The sequence below is a fragment of the Orbicella faveolata genome, unplaced genomic scaffold (genome assembly GCF_042242905.1).
Source record: "Orbicella faveolata isolate gen_17 unplaced genomic scaffold, um_ofav_v1 contig_2, whole genome shotgun sequence".
NCBI classification, from domain to species: Eukaryota; Metazoa; Cnidaria; class Anthozoa; order Scleractinia; family Merulinidae; genus Orbicella; species Orbicella faveolata.
In genome coordinates this window covers 10,518,632-10,536,120 of record NW_028301547.1, presented here as the reverse complement: position 1 = coordinate 10,536,120, position 17,489 = coordinate 10,518,632, and the positions used below count along the sequence as shown (strand labels likewise).

Below are 17,489 nucleotides of genomic sequence, written 5' to 3'. Positions count from 1 at the left end.
TAATGATTTCATGTGCCTCTAAGATGGCTTTTATGTATTTTTATCTTAGATATCTTATGCATTTTTATCTGACAATTTTTATATTGTAAACATAATATCTAGATCTTGTTATTTTTATGTTTAAGTGTCCGCTTTTAATAGTTTTATTTCTGCCATTTTAGCCTGACACATGAATAAGGGTATTCATTACTTACTAGATTCAGATTTTGGAATCGAAAACGAACTCGATTAAAATGAAACAGACTCATTTCAGACATTAATTTACAAGTTTTTAGCTAGTCCTAAATGAGGTTCACACGTTCACACGTTCTTAAAAAACATTTATACCGTTGCGTTTTGCGTTATTGCTGAAGAAGGTACTCGGCAGCCCTGCGTTTTGACTGTAAACTTGTGCCCAAAGTTTTCCTTTTTTTCTCTCTCAGTCGAATAGGCCAATTCCGTTATATTAAACTTCGCTCCGAGGTTTAGGGGAATCAAACAAAAGAAATTAATTATTCATCTCTCATCCTCGATGCGATTTCTTTTGTTTTATTCCCCTAAGCCTCGAAGCCAAGTTAGAATTTTAATATATCGAAATTGGCCTATTACAACCGTAACATCGGACCTCAGCGACGAGTTCAGTTTTAAGTCAGTAGAAGAAAGAAAGCGGAAACTCAAACGGGTTTTCGCTTTTTGGGTTGGTCTCATTCGTTCGATTTCGTGTACATTATTTTAGGCTAGCCTTCGTCAATTTCTTTTAAATTTGGTCAAAATTTGAGAAATGCTCTGCCAGAGAAGATGTTTAAAAATTCATTAAATACAGTTGAACCCCGCTATCAAATTCGCACACGTGCACGTGTACCTTATAAAATCATTTCAGGAGAAGACACTCGTATAAAAACGAAGTCCCGGCCCTTTTTGATCAAAGGCCCGTTCACAAAAGCGATTTTTTTGTCGCGCGCCCCAACCCCCTGATGCAGTTTTGTTACGCCGAAATTGCGAAAAACCAGCTGCGATTTTAGAGCGATTTTACACGGTGATGTACAAGATCTATTCGCAAGAGATTCCGCGGCAACTGCCTGGTTTGCTTGCTCTCCCTTCCCCATTCCCGCGTTTTACGATTACTACACAGGTTAACTGGCATTCCTGGCGCGCCCTGCGAGTTACAGGTCTATTCCGACCTGTAACGCAATCTTTCCTAGAAAATCGGCGTTACTTTCGATTCTCACCAAATTTGGACAGTGGGATGATCTCATCATTAGCCAATTACAGGCCATTTTTTAGCTCTTTTCCTCATATGCCCCCCTCGGGAGAGTTTTGGCAAGTTAGGTTGTCTGGACCTTTGGTAATTTACCCGCTAATTCCTTACTAGTTACACTTGATGTTTCATCATTATATACTAATATCCCACATAATGAAGGTATTAATGCTTGTGAGCATTTTTTACGTACTTCCTCTCATAATACCATTCCTACTAGCACACTCTGTGACCTCATTCGCATGATTTTCACCATGAATAATTTCTCTTTTAATGATAACCACTATCTTCAAATCCATGGCACCGCCATGGGTACTAAAATGGCCCCCTCATATGCTAACCTTTTTCTAGGTTATTTGGAAGCCAACGCTTTGGAAAATGCCCCATTTCAACTCCACACTTGGCTACGATATATCGATGATATTTTTATGATCTGGACCGAAGGTCCAGACAACCTATACATTTTCATCGATTATCTTAACAACATTCACTCCACCATTAAATTTACCAGTTTACACTTTTCTACTAACGTACCTTTTCTTGACGTTAGTGTCTCTTTGACTAACGACGGTAGTATATCTACTGACCTCTACACCAAACCTACAGACAAACACCAACATCTACTCTCTTCATCTTGTCATCCCTTACATACTAAAAAAGCCGTTCCTTTCAGCCTAGCACTCCGCTTACGACATATCTGTTCTACCGACGTCACGTTTAATACTCGCGCTGCTCAACTTACCACTTACCTCCTTAAACGAGGTTACAACCGTAACTTCGTCACCAAACAAATACGACGAGCCGCCGACATCCCCCGCAGACTCACTTTACAAACCAAAGACGTCAACAAACCTAAATGTATACCATTTATAACTACCTTCAATCCATCACTTCCTCACATCTCTAATATCATCAAAAAAACATTACAATTTGTTGCTCTCTTCTCACCGCTGCAAAAACGTTTTTCAGCGTTTGCCTGTTGTAGCGTTCAGACGCTCCCCTAACCTTCGTTTCTTACTAGTTACAGCTTAACTCTCTTCTAATTCTTCTAATCCCCAACTCCCTTCTGGTTCTTTCCGTTGTGGCAAAAACTGTGCTACTTGTCCCTACATTTCTCACAGACTTACTACACATACCTTCTTTTCTACCGGGGAAACGCGCCGCATAAAATCTAACCTGACCTGTGACACTAAAAACCTCATCTACATGATTCAATGTAATCGCTGTAATTTACAATACATAGGAGAGACGAAACGACGATTAAAAGACCGATTTAATGAACACCGCCGTACCATAGATAACCCTAACAACAAATCTAAACCTACTACAGCCGCCGAACATTTCCTATCCTCTCCTAACCACACTGCTAACGACATGCAATTAATCCCCATCGAAAAAATCTTCTCGAACCGAGACTCTATCCGTAAGGCCAGGGAAGCCTTTTTAATTCAAAAAGGCAGAACAATTGATCCTAATGGTCTGAACATCCGTAAAGAAACATATTAGTGTGTTTCCATTTGTTTTCTTTTATTATGTTCTTTTATTATGTTATTTTATTTTACCGTATGTTTATCTTTAATTTACACTGTCAATTAGTTTTACGTATTTCCGGTATTACGAAAATATCGGCTACATAAAAACACGTCCCAATGTAAAATTTTCATTGTACCTGAAGAAGGCTGGTTTGGCCAGCCGAAATATAGTATACCTTCAAAAAAATCATCCTGGGAACGAGGCTGAAGGAAATACAAAGGGTTTTTCCAGATTAGGACCATGCGGAAAAAGTAGATCTTTGCCGGACTTTTGTATCACCCATAAATGTAATAAAAACCATAAATGTAATACCAACCATAAATGTAATAAAAATTAACCATAAATGTAATACTAACCATAAATGTAATACCTTTTAACCACAAATGTAATAAAACCACTAACCATAAATGTAATAAAATTTGCCCATAAATGTAACAAACTGAACAACCATAAATGTAATAAGGCTTAACCATAAATGTAATAAACTGGCTGTGACTTCCAAATCAAGGGGCTACAAACTTGCCATTCTCATTCTTCGTGAAATTGACTTGAAATTTTCAATAAGACAGTCCTAAACGAGGCCCATACGGCGTGAAATATCGCGGTTTTTCCCGAGACACCCTAACGAGACCAAACTTACTAAAGAAATTTAGATCCCAAAGTATAGGTCCAGTAAGGTTTTGCTATAAAGAGTGACATAGTGTGTGTGACACCTCTACAATACGGACAACGGACTCTTAATCTCGGCCCCAGAGATCAAAGTACACCTTATTCCGGACAAATCCGTCTGTCGTGTGATTTCCGGATGAAGTCCGTTTCGTTCCAGAATTCCAGAATGTATATATAGGAATTAATGAGGCACTCAAGAGTGGGCGTAAATAAAGAGAACCTCAATCTCTTTCAAATGGATGGAATATCATCAACCACCAGCACTTCAAACGCTCTGGTATATAGACTTTCTAATCATACTTGGGTACTTCCTTAATGTTCACAGACCATAATTATAACTTCTTCGGTTTTGGTCTCTGGGTTAATTAAAATACTAACTTGATGCAAGAGGCCCGTGTCCTGAAGTAAGAAGTGCACAAAGAGAATGACAAGTTTCTAGCCCCTTGATTTGGAAGTCATAGCCAGTTTATTACATTTATGGTTAAGCCATATTACATTTATGGTTGTTCAGTTTGTTACATTTATGGGCAAATTCTATTACATTTATGGTTAGTGGTTTTATTACATTTGTGGTTAAAAGGTATTACATTTATGGTTAGTATTACATTTATGGTTAATTTTTATTACATTTATGGTTGGTATTACATTTATGGTTTTTATTACATTTATGGGTGATACAGACTTTGACTTTATTGAATTTGTTGCATGTAAAATAAATTTAAAAAATAGCATCAGCCACTGGAGCAGAAAACAGGACGATGTCCCAATTGATATTCAACCCCAATAAATATTAACAAAATAGTAATAATAATTATAATCGTAGAGGTAGTAGTAAAAGTAGTAATAATTATCATATAATGTTGTTTACAAACAAGTTAGTTTAAAATGACTTCATTAACTTACACCTTCACTACCTGGAAGATTATAAGAAAGCGTTTTATCATCATAAAAATCTGAAAGCCTCCATGAGTCCACGCTTTTTATATCCGTTGGTAGTTTGTTCCAAGAATGTAATAAAACGAATGTTTTAAGTAATTTTGTTTTGCGTGTGGTATTTGGTAATTTAATTCACTCGAATTACGCGTTTTCTACCGAACTGCAGTTTGACAAAAAGTCAGGTCTTGGTGACCCAGATCAGCATGGCCTGCTCTGGCATTGTAGACAAGGACCAAGCCTTTCATTTCCCTTCTATGTTCTATTGGTAATAGAGAAAGTTTAAGCAGCCGATCCCTGTAGGAAATATCCCTTGGCTGATCCAAAATAAATTTTGTGGCCCTGCGCTGAACGTTTTCTAGCAATAGTTTGTCCTTTGACGTGTAAGGTGACCATAGTTCACAAGCGTACTCTAATTGTGGTCGAACAATTAGTCAGTACAAGAGTTTCTTGGTGTCAGGATCAGTAATCTCTACAGACCCTACGAATAAGGCCAAGCGTTCGGTTTGCTCTGGAGGAGATCTGCTTTATATGTTGAGACCATTGGAGAGTGTTGGTGACGGTTATGCCTAAATCTTTAATTTCGCTAACTGTTGCCAGTGGGGTCCCGTTAAGGTGGTATTTTCTTTTTGTGGGAATTTTCTTCCTAGAGATATTCAAGGCATTGCACTTGGGTATGCTGAGACACATTTCCGAGGTATCACTCCAGATTGAGAGCTGTGTTAGGTCTTGTTGAAGTGAAAATTTGTCCAGAGGCTTTTCAATTATCTTAAACAGCTTAGAATCATCTGCAAATATGGCAACTTAAGAAAAATATGAAAAAATAAATGAGAAAACAAACGAACACAGTTGCAGAATAACAGCCTCGTTCCCAGAAATAGGTCCTGGGAACGAGGCTGAAGGAATACAAAGGGTTTTGGCCATCTAATAGCACTTTGCAAGAGCTATTGGAATCCACAAAGAAAACTGGGGGTAGCCACGCATTTTTTCGAGATAATTAGCCTTGAATCTCAACAAAAATGCTTACATCAACATTTTCCTGAAAAAAGTAAAGGATATAAAAATATATCTATGTATAACTAAATTACAGTCCTAACAAAATACGCGTGCTGATTGGTTAAAAGTCGTGTTTCTATTAAACAATTAGATAGATTATGAGCTCGAGATTTCTATCGCGTGATAGTTGACAGGGTGCAGCCCGAGTTAACTATCACGCATAGAAATCGAGAGCGAATAATCTAATTGTTTTAGTATAAATCTACTAGTCGTTCAAAACGTTATCTAAATCCTCTTTACAGACACTTCGAAAACGCCAAGAAGCGGTCGTCATTTCGTTAACAAGCGCACAATGCAGCGTTACTCACTATCTATCACAGAATCGACAGTGAGTAGCGTAACCAATCAGAGAACGGCATTCGTGATAGAACGCTAGTAGATTTATACTAAAACTCGATAGAAACACGGTACATGTTTTCTATTTTTTGATAGTATTCTGTCTGTAATCTATACATGAATGGATATAGGCAGCTGTAAGGCTACAGATAGGGGTCAACATTATTGAAAACAACGAGTATTTTTGATATATCGTCTAAAACATCAAAATGATTGTATTTTCTATTTATGTCTTCAAAACATTTCAAGCGTAAATTATTGTAAAGGTGACAGGAAAGTATAAAATGCAGTCCATTTTCAACTTCATTCAAATGACAGAAAGGACAAATTCTAAGATTTTCTCGGGTTTTGGGAATTGTATGTCTGCCAGTTTCAATCCGTAATCGATAATTTCCGAGGTGAAATTTATTTGCCGCTTTCAGTGAGGGATTTTTTATTGTCTTCAAAAATTAGCTTTATGACGCAGACAATCAGTTTTGAACATTGAGTACAAAATCAACTTCTTGTTGTGTTTTATAAAGTTTAATTGATGTTGAGTCATTTCTTTGTTGACGGTTAATCGAACTCGAGAAATAGATGACAGGGAGTTATTTTCAGTTAAGTTTAATATATTTAGATTTGATTTTTTACAGAGGTCGGTAACTTTTAGCATAGTGCTTTTCTTGTTTTTGTCAGCCAGGCCCTTTGATATTTGTAAACATTCTTTTGCAATACTGTCTTCTGGTTGGTTTTCTAGGTGTATCCAAAATTTAATAACATTTGTGTTGGTTATTTCTCTTAGAAGCAACCGCTCAAGTTCATTTCTACAGGCTGCATTTGAACATTGCTTTTTAACACCTAGAACTTGTTTACAGAAATATAGATGTGTTTTTTCAATTATGTCTTTCTCCCACAAGTTATAATCATCTTTGTCGTAAAAACAGAGAGCCATACACGAGAACAGGAAGATATGCTGAAGGAATTAAATATTCTGTTGATAACATCGCCTGGCAATTTAAGAAAATCAAGGTAACGACCAGTTGCAAAAATTGATCTTCTGGTTTTCTCCTTTAAGATCATTTTGCTTTCTTTAAAACTACCGTTTGTTGAACTTTGAAACCTGACGCCGAGATAAGTGTAACTATAGTCAATTTTATCTTCATTGATGTAAAAAAGATGTTTAGCGAGAGTCGACTTTCTATGTTTCTTTTGGAAAATAACAGCTTTTGTTTTTTGTGTGTTAATTCCATCATCCAGTCATGACAAAATTGAGAGAGTGTGGACAATGTATTTTGTAGCCTGGTAGCTGAGTGAGATATATATAAGTATTAGATCATCTGCATATAATAAACAATTTAAAGAAGAACCACTTGGTAATACTATAGGATCGGTGTCTTGTTTATCAAGAAAAAAAGCGATTTCATTTAAGTAAAGATTGAAAAGCATAGGTGACAGAATGCAGCCTTGTCTGACACCATTTCCATATTCGAAAAATTCGCTCCTTTGGTTACCATATTTGATGGAGCATTTTGTTTTCGAATAACGAGTTTCAATCGGGTCATCAAATTTTCTTCTAATTTTGTTTTTGAGCAATTTTTAGAGTAGAGCGTCGTGCCATATTGAATCAACTGCTTTTTTAAAGTCCCCGAAACATGCATAAAGCTTGCCATTGGTTGTTTGAGTGACGCGGTATTTCTCAATCAAAGTTCGAAGGGTGAAAATATGATCAGTTGTGCGATGATTAGGGATGAAGCCAATTTGCGCATATGTTGATCGTGTACATAATTTTTCAGTCTGTTATTGAGTACTGCGGAGAAGAGTTTTCCGAGGCAACTGTTTATGCAGATTCCCCTATAATTTGAGGGATCTTGTTTGTCTCCTGATTTGAATATGGGAGTTATAATACCCTTGCACGAGCTACTGGGGAAGAAACTGCCAGTAAGAATAAGGTTAAAGAGCTAGTTTGCAAATTGCAGTTTTCAAGTGAGGTGAACCCGTCCTAAGCATTTCGTTTCGTATTCCGTCGGGACCCGGGACTTTCCCAGACTTAAGTAGTTTTATTGTGGTTTCAATTTCATGTAAAGAAAAAGGGTCGTCTAAGTAGTTGTGAGTGTCTTTCTGTTGTTCTAGGACTAATTTGTTTCATGATAACAGATGTATGGGATGAAGACAAGGAAGAGCGTTTTGGTTCCGAGTGTAAGCTCATAAAGTTTATCGATGGGCACCTCAAGCTCATTGGAGTTGTAACTCTGAACATTTCCGTTTATTGATTTCAGGTAACTCCAAAATTTTTGATTTCTTTTGTGTTTTACCAGGTTATCGATTTCTGAGTTAGGTAGTCCAGTTTTCTTCAATTTAATGAGCTTTTTAAAATTTTTACGGGCTTTATGGTATTCTTGTCTTAGATTTTCATCGTAAGGGTTTTTATGCTTTTTGTTAGATAGCTCGGTTAGAGCCCTTCTCATAACGAAACATTCTTTATCAAACCATTTTTTAGAACGTTTTTTGTGAGTATTTTTCGGGCAATTCAGTGCTTTGAGCGAACGCAGAGATATTTCATTTAGTAATTCGGTAAATTGTGCAGTTGCAAGATCAGTTCCCTCACTGGTAAAGTCAAAATATGTTTCTTCAAAGAGAATTAAACGCGATTGAAATTCATCACTATTTAGAGTATTAAAGGAATTTTGTTTCGAATTGTTATCCCACCGGAATTGTTTCGGTAAATTAAAGGTTTCTATTTGTGGCTCTTTTTCAGTACGCCGCACAGAGTCGACTGAGATTGGCCGTGTATTATTTATAGAACAAATAATGTGGCAGTGGTCGGAGAATATTGTGGGTTGTTTTACAATGGAATTTTCCACTAGGTTTAGCATATTGTGGCTTACAATAAAGTAGTCAACAGTGCTTATTCATACTGGGGAGTGGTACGTGATCTTGCCAAAGGAATCATGCACCCTTTGATATGCCATTTCAATTCGTAAATCACAGGTTTTGCACATGTCAGGTAAACTGTTACCATGTTCATTGATATGGTTGTCAAAGTTTTTGCCTCTCTTTAAGTTTTGTTAAGAAAAAAGGTTGTCGCCCGGTATGTGGGGGCAGTTATCACTATCATTATAATCTAAGGCGCAAGCTGTTGTCGCGTTAAAATCACCTGCTAACATAATACTGATGACCATCTTCGTTTAGGATGGCAATATCATTTTCAAGATCAAGATAAGTATCCGGGTTAAAATAGGAAGAACCCGGAGAAGTATATAAATTGCACATATAAAGATATCTTTATTGGTGTGGACAAATGTTTTGTCTAATTTACACCAGATATAATCTGCGTGTGATGAAATGTGTGTGATGCCGTGTGCTAAGTCTACCATGCTTCTTTGTGCGATATTTTTTAGCTGGGATTGATATCGTTTTAAAACCAGGAATTGAATCAAAGGCTCCCTAAGCCAGCTCAAGTACGAATAGTTGATTTTTGCCTCTGTGGCAAAACGAGTCTTTGTGCAAAACTATTTGTATGAAAATGCATGTCACCTGTACTTTCATTCTCTTGAAAATCAAGTCATTTTCATGTGACATGTTTTGCACGAGCATTCGTTCTAAAAAAGAGGCAAACAGCAACTCCAAGGTGGAAGTAAAGTCTGCATACGAGCCAAGTGGCCCATCAGGTCGGCACTTATCCCAGTTTCTGTAGCATGAAGCGACTAGGAGTATTTCTACTACCCCCCGGATGGGATGCTAGTCCATCGCAGGGTTACCCCGCAATATTAAATTTGCCAGTACTTATTTATACACCTGATTGGAAAGAGGCACTGTGAGAATGAAGTGTCTTACTCAAGAACACAATACAATGTTCCCAGCCAGGGCTCGAGGCCAGACTGCTCGAAATAGAAAAGAAATAGAAAAATCAAATAACAGGTTGTTTACACAGACAGCTTATAAATTTTAAAATGGATAATAATTAATTTTGATTGGAATTGGAACATTGTTATCATATTAACTTGTAAATGATTTAGTGTCAAAGAATAACAACAGTCTGTTTCAAAATGAAATCATTAAATGAAAGTTCACCATATTTACCAGTCAGTCCAAAATTGACAATATAATTATGAATATGACTCAGCAGTGCATTTTGGGTCAAGGTAAATTGGTTATGGTCCTTGTTTAGTTAACATTATGAAACAGCTGTATAACAATGATTACTATTATGCAAAAATTACAATACATGATTTTGAAATATATTTTAGACAATCAACTTGAGAATGCCGGGACTGCCAAGAGTATTTTGCCCAATTTCACTTAAGTGAGACATGGATACTGGCAAAATGTTGTTTACCTTAAGCTACGTCAAACATAAACAATTTGATTGTAGCTTGCGGGTAAACAGGAAATCTATAGAAAAAAAGGATTTCCTTCAATACTATAAGAATGATTTCAGAGAGTTTTGTTTCAATCACGAACCTAAAGTGAAGGTAATGTTTTTATTTACAATTTATAAGTTTTTTTTCTATTGAACTATGTGCATGAAGAGGAGGAAGGGAAGTAACAAAGTTTTATATACAAGGACGCTATGGCCCAAGGTCAAAGACCTATCCATTTAACAGTGCTCTTGACAGGAAAGGCTTTCCTTTCATACACACGCAACCTCTAGCCTGAAACCCCTTTCACAAACCTAATGTGGCCCACTAGATCTTATCTCTGGGATAAATAATCAATTAATGTTTGAAATCCCTGTCCTATTAAGTCTTATGATAACTCCAGCCTGAAAAAAGTGCACCTTCAGTCAACTGTAAGAAAAAGTCCCCAACTTGGTGCAATACAATAATCCTTAAGGGTATTACATATTGTAGTGCATGCAAGTAAAATAACAATAATTTTCTCTCTTGGAAACAAAAATCCCGGTATTTTATTCCTATATATCTTGGTAATTGTTTGTGCTAGTCTCACTAGCAATGCAGTAACATTCAAAAGGACGGCAGATATGTCTCTTCTAATAGATTTTTGCAACGATTACAGAACATACTTGTGTTGACAAGTATCAAGCATTCTCTTCTCCATAATTCAAGTTTTGATGTCAATTTGTGTAAATCTCTCATTTCTAGGAGCGAAAAAAAAAAAAAACTCTACATTACCAGCCACCATTCGTCCGGCTTTTTGACACAATTGGACAGCATATCTTTCTTCCAAAAAAAATGGATCTACAAAGTCTCTTGGACTTAATTTGTTCATCCATCACTAAAATATTGCAGTGTATATTTACTCAATCGTACATGTAGGTTGCCTTGCATATCATCCGTGAAGAAATTTTCACTCTGGTCGAACTGCATGAAATACAAAAGAAATGTAGTGTGACCGACAACAAAACCAAAAGATGAGGCAATTCGAAATTTTTTCCCCTTAGTATTTAAAAACAAGCTTACAAATTTCGAGCTTGCGATACCAACACAGGCAGAATTTCAATGTGTGTGTACAAAATAAAACAATAAAGAAACAATGAAACCCAAACCTAACAAGAATTTAAGCTTACCTTGGACTCCACAACGAGAGAAAGCGAGTGGAAACCATCAAATTCTCTTGCCAAGAAAAAAAGCTACGAGCTTAACTTCCCCCATATCCTACTCACGATCTCACTTTCTGGCTTTGTCTTCCCTTTGACAGCCACGTGCATTAGAAACAAAAGAATGGACACCTGCTGTAAGGGCTGCATCCTATGCTGCACATAATGCCCTTCAAGTCATTTATTTTTTTATTGTATTAATATTAATATTATTATAGTTTTTTAGCAGTGTCCCCTAATTAGTATGGTGTATTATTTCCAGGCTATAAGGTTTTTTTTTTGGACACTTTAATAAAGTTCTCACTGACTCACACAACACACCGCGCGGACTACGTACCTGGTCTTCGCGTGAGATAAATCTCCAGCTAAGTATAAATGTTCGAACAAAACCAAATTTCAACGCCGAAATGGAAAAATATTCACTATTTGGTTCACTGATTTACTTTTCGATAACCGCGGCCAAGAGCCGTGAAAACATAGGGATTCCCTGGCTGAAATATGTTTATGTTGTGTGCAAAATTTTTTTTAGCTGGAAAAGTCGGAAAACAACCGAGCAAAAAAATGAAATAGAAAAATGAAAAATATAAGTTGGCTCATCAGTAAACAACGTTGAAATTGTTCGGTTTTGTTGCTGAAGGATTTTCAGAAATTCGACGCGGAAATTGCAGTCAAGGCCGGGCTGCCGTCCATTGTCTTGTTTTTACTCGTACATATTCACGCGAGGACCCTCGCAGGCTGGTCACCTCAACTGTAGTCAAAGACTAGACGAAAGCTCTCAGTAAGTTTCACCCTTTGTCTCTTTTCGCTTCTAAAACGCGCGGCCGCTCCCCCGATGAGAGTTAATAGTTAACGATAATAATGGAAACTTGAGACGTAATCGGGGCGCGGGAAACAAGATAACATTCGAAATGTAAACCACCTTCGCTTCATTTAAATCCCTTCTAAACCACTACAAAGGACACAGGAACACAGGAACACAGGTAAATAACAGTATATTTATTTTTACTGCTGATGTAGTGTTCGGGTCCCCTGTGTCACAACTCTAATTTAAGGTTACCGTATACCTTCAGGGGTGTCTCACGTCCAAGCGATGTAGCGCGTCCCGTTTAAGCTGTAGATATCTAAACCCCTATATCAAATTAAAGCTTATAGAGCTGGCTATCAAACTATACCAAAAATTTCGAAATAAAATGAAGTGCCGATTTTTTCACGGCCACTAAATGCGAGCGTCCTAATCACCTTTTGGAAGCTACAAGTCAAAGCGAATTTTGTTTTTCGCCAATTTATTTTTTTCCTCGGTTTCAGGACAAAAAGCGCTAAAAAAGCGTGTCTGCGTCAATTGCAGTAAAAAGTTACAAAACATTTTCAAAATAGGATTTAAAAAATGTGAAGTGATCGTACAAAAATTGCTCTCGGAGAAAAAATATTTCGAAATAAACAATTCGCAGACACGTGTTTGTTTTTTATATGTTAATCTAGCTACTGTCCAAATTTGAGGGCAATCAAACAAATCCCCTTTGAGTTGTAACTCTTTAAAGTGTCTGCTTCAAGCGAAAAAATTTATTCGAGAAAACAGCGCTAAGAAAAATCTCTTGCTTCGCAAACAAACTCCGCCCACAAACGCCTTCAACTGGGTTCTCAGATCACTGAGCCAATCAGCGCTTGGAAAATTTACTAAATTAACTCGCGGTGAAATTTACGCGTGAATCTCGAAAAAACCCTTGTGTTTCGCAATGCGCTCAAGGCGGAGAGATACTTTTTCTGTAGCTCGGTTTTTCTTGAAGCTGGTCTGGCAAAATGGGGAAGACGAAAAAGGATACGAACGCTAGAGTGGCTGGGCGACGAGAACAAACTGAACAAAAGAAAGCGCGGCGGAGCAAATGTGCATGGATAATATTCCAATGGATCTCAATGAGTTGGGCGATTCATCGGTATCGGACTCAACAAAAGAGTCAACGTACACGTCGTTGTTATAGCTGTCGAGTTCCCAAACTTTTACAGAATCTTTCTCTACTCTTGACTCGATCTTTTTGCCCGCTTGATACGATAGCTATAGCTTCATCCGCGAGGCCAACTTTCGCTTCTTCACTCATTGATGTGTTTTCATTCGTTCTTCGCTTTTTCGAACTGGTAAACAGAGTTTTCCGTGGTCCATGTTTACTTATAACTTAATAGAATTACATCTAATACGAAAAATGCTTGGATCTGAGTAGCCAGCCAATTCGTGGTATCCATATATTCCCGCGAAAGTGGTCTCGGTTGATTGCGTACACGTTATAGGGCTGTCAATCAAGAGGGAACATTTACTTCCGGCCGTAACGTAAAACCTCCATTTCTCCGCCAATATTGAGTTTTTTTCAATTTTGTTTTCAGAAATTAGAGATTACTCTTCGACCATTACTTTGAACCAAAAATCCAAATTTGAAGAAAATTGCCGATCTGAAAGTATACTGTAACCTTAATTTAAGCATTTTTATTGTCGAAAGCATGTATAGTTGAGATATAAGAATTGGGCTTTCTTCTAGACTACGAGTAGTCCCTCTTTCGGTAGTCCGTCGTGCGTGACGCGAAAGAAAACTGCGAGGAAAAAATGGCCGCGCGAAATCCTGGGGGCGAGGTCGAGGAGCGCGCGAAAGGAGTTCTCGCAGTTTTCTTTCGCGTCACGAACGACGGACTAAGCGAAAGAGGGACTACTCGTAGTTTGGCTTTCTTCTGGCTTCTGTTTTTCGCAACAAGAAGTTAAAGTTCGTATAAATTTTGTAGGAGCCGTCTTTATCCTTCCCTCTCCTAGTGTTACACCATTTTCTCCCACCACAGACCGGTTTTACCGGCCTAATCTGAGTTTAATCGACGGATAGTTAATCAAAGATTAAACTGTTTTTATCCCCCGATTAGTTATCCCGGGAATAAGCAATCTCGTTCCCAGAGCCTTCGTTACCCTTGTCCAGCGGAACGGGAAACCGAAGACCTCTGGGACACAGTGTTTCAGCTCGATATTTCATTGGCCATAAAGAGAGCTTGCGCAGTTGTACCGGAAGTTGAAAAACAATAAATTTGTTCCCAGATTTCCAATTCTAAGCCGCCCGCGATGTATGTACAAGCTCTTGGTACGATCGCTTCGAGCGCGAACAAGGCGTACAAAACACTGGGAAATCGCTTCAATTTCTAAATCAACAACGTGTTCGTAGATGCTGGAATATTTCAGCTTCGTCAGCAATCCGATTGATTTGTTTGGAGCTAGATTTGAGAGCGAGAACCTTTCGAGTATTACAGTGAAGGTATCTGGTCTCAGTGTTTATAGTGAAAGTGATGGTCTTGGACTAGCCTGCAGAGCAGGCGAGATTTTTTCGAACGAGCGCTCACATCGTAAAAAGTTTAGCCGCAATCTTGAGTTTTTCACGCAGTGGAAGACTGGGGAGAGAAAGAAAGTTTTACCAAGGGGGTGAATGATAGGCAAGAGGAAGGATAGGGGAGGGGTGGAGCGAAGAAAATCTCGCCTGCCCGAGGTCATTGTTCTTTTAGGAAACTCCGTTCGCCCACGAACGGAGTTTCTGATTGGTGCGGCTTGACCCTGCCTGTCATATTGTCTGTCAGTCAGTTTCGTTTCGTTCGTGCGGGTAAGAAACATGGCAAACTCTGTCGAAAGTGATGTTGTTAGTTTCGATTCCGCTCTCGAGGAATCTCTCAAGCGTTTATGTGAACTTGGAATGTCTCGCGAATTACGAACGGAGCAAAAAGACGCAATTTCCACACTGGTATCCGGAAAAAATCTATTGGCAGTGCTACCCACTAGCTTTGGGAAAAGCTTAATATTTACGTAAAATGGGGTTGACTAGCCTACACGACTTCTACGGTTCGTGACATTTGCACATTTGCCGTTCTCTGTTCGGTCACTCGACCTTTCTTGTCGCTTCACTCGTGTTCATGAAGGGCACTTCATGTTGTGTAATAAGGAGGAATTTTAAGCGGAGTTGAGCCGTTAGATCGTGCTATGGCAAATTTTTATAAGTCATAGGTCTGCATGGTTTGCGCCGTTATCTGCATGTCGACTAGTTGAGTTTGACACCTCTGTGATTTGCCATGTTTTTATGCATTGTTTAGGCTCATTTCTATTGCAAGATATGCTTTTAAGTCTCCATGAATTTGCTTTTGAGGAACAAAATATGAAATTTACCGTGACATGTTGCTTACTTGCATTCTATATTGTGACACCGGGCCCGGCTGTGACTAGAACTGTTTACAAGCACAGTAGGTAGATCCTTATCACGGATATCATATTTGTTCTCGTACGATTTCCTTCGGAGACGCCGTAGCTTTACTTTGAGAAAGCTATACGTTTGTCTAGAGACACTCTTATGTTTCTTGCAGCTATCTGATCGAGCTTATGTTTCTCTTGCTCGATGTATAGGTTTATTGCTCCTTTGGTTGTTCTGGCACCACATGATTCAAATGTAGCTGTTTACGCGCAAGTCCTGTTAACTGTTTTGCGTGTTTTATATGCCATTGTTCGGCTTAGTTCAGAAAAGACCATGGTTTCGATCCTGCATGTGGATCTCATCAGTTGCCGGTATTTCTAAAATACTCTGTACGTCTGAAGTCGCTAGCGCAACACGTACCTCTGTGAGAATGCTAGACATCCTGCGGCTTGGCACAAACTTCTCGTGGTGTGTACCCTTGTGAGACTTCCGGTGTCGAGAAAACCTCATTTTGATTGGTTACCCGCTCATTTCCGGAAATGCAGTGAAGCGCAACTAATCAGGAGGTGTTTCGCATTTTAACGGGCTTTTCGGGCAGGCGTCTTCTAATTTTTCCCCTCCCCCATCCCCCACCGTCTAACATGGCGGTCTAAAAAGGCGGTCGCAAGGTTGTAACGCTAACTCGCCCCAATAAGACGCCTGCACTGCAGGCTAGTCTTGGACAGGAAAATTGGTTGAAATTAATTATCATCACACTCGACTGTAGCAATTTTCTGAGTAGAACTACTTGTGTCAGAGGTCTCGTACCGAACAAGAAAACTCACAAGAGGGGGAGGAGACGGAGAAAAGTCCTTTTGCGGCGAAAGAACGAGAATCAAAGCGGGTAACACAATTCAAAGGAATCGAACGCAGATCGACACCAATCGGTTTTATACAATTCTTCCAGAATCTATTCGGGCACTTCCAGCCGCTGAACCAGCCAAGAAATGTAAATTTTTGTCTGTGTAATTGTGAGGTTTGTACAGTTGCAAGATGGCATAATGTTTTTAATTTTCTGACTTTGTGTTTACATACCATTGAGTTCAAAATTAATAAAGTTTTTGATTTTAATATTAGCCACAGTAGGGAAAGAGGGTAAGAGGCATATTTAGCTTTTCTAATTTCAGCTCAGTGACAACTGGGTCTAAAATTTCACCGTATTTGTTATCTCCCCTGACTGCAGTAACATGAGAAGCATAAAAGTTATTTTCCCTGTTTGGATTACATTGAATGACCACTGGATTCGATAGCCCCATGATTATTTCACACTTTGTGTCTCTCGTAGCAGTTCCTGTAAGTGCAAGTACTGGCACTGGGGGGAATATTAAACTAATTTGTAAGGAAACCAATCTTTGCAAATGCCATAGTAATTTTTCTTGGACAATTCTGTCCAAGGGTTAAAGGTGCAACAAGGTTAACCCCATGTAAAGCACCAACCTGTAACACAAGACCAGACCACAACACCGGGAACTATGTGCCCTACTCTTTGCGATAAGTGTGTGGGTTCTTTAACGTCCCCTGCTATTAAACCATGTAACACTGAAGATGCAGGAGACTGGCCGTACGGTTTATAGTCCTCATCCGAGAAGACTTGAGTGTCTAACCATTTGCATATGTAATTACAAAGGGAGTACATTCTCAGTTATTGCAGGGTGTCCAGCAGCATGGTTTTTCAGAAAAATAGGAAAATAGGAAACACACTATTGAAAAATAGGAACTTTCTTTCAAAAATTAGGAAAATCAGTACTACTTTAATGGACAAAGATAGCCTCTCTACACCCCTTCTATCCCAATCCACTGCTTTAGTCCAGCAACATTGACACAAATTTACATATTCATGACAACGCAGACATTTGGATTTTAAAATTAGTCTTCTTAGCTCTCACTGTGATAACAACATCAGTTTATTTAACATTGGAGTATAAATAAGAAAAATAATTGAAGAGCAATGGGG

The 17,489-nt window shown here is 38.4% G+C and overlaps 1 long non-coding RNA gene across 1 annotated transcript; it reads right to left on the bottom strand.

Moving 5' to 3' along the window:
* Positions 1-10,954: 10,954 nt before the first annotated feature.
* Positions 10,955-11,449, bottom strand: LOC149111916 (uncharacterized). The gene is made up of 2 exons (XR_016207323.1): positions 11,271-11,449; positions 10,955-11,064 (listed from the first exon to the last, which is right to left on the bottom strand). It is a non-coding gene; the product is annotated as an uncharacterized LOC149111916 (long non-coding RNA).
* Positions 11,450-17,489: the final 6,040 nt, after the last annotated feature.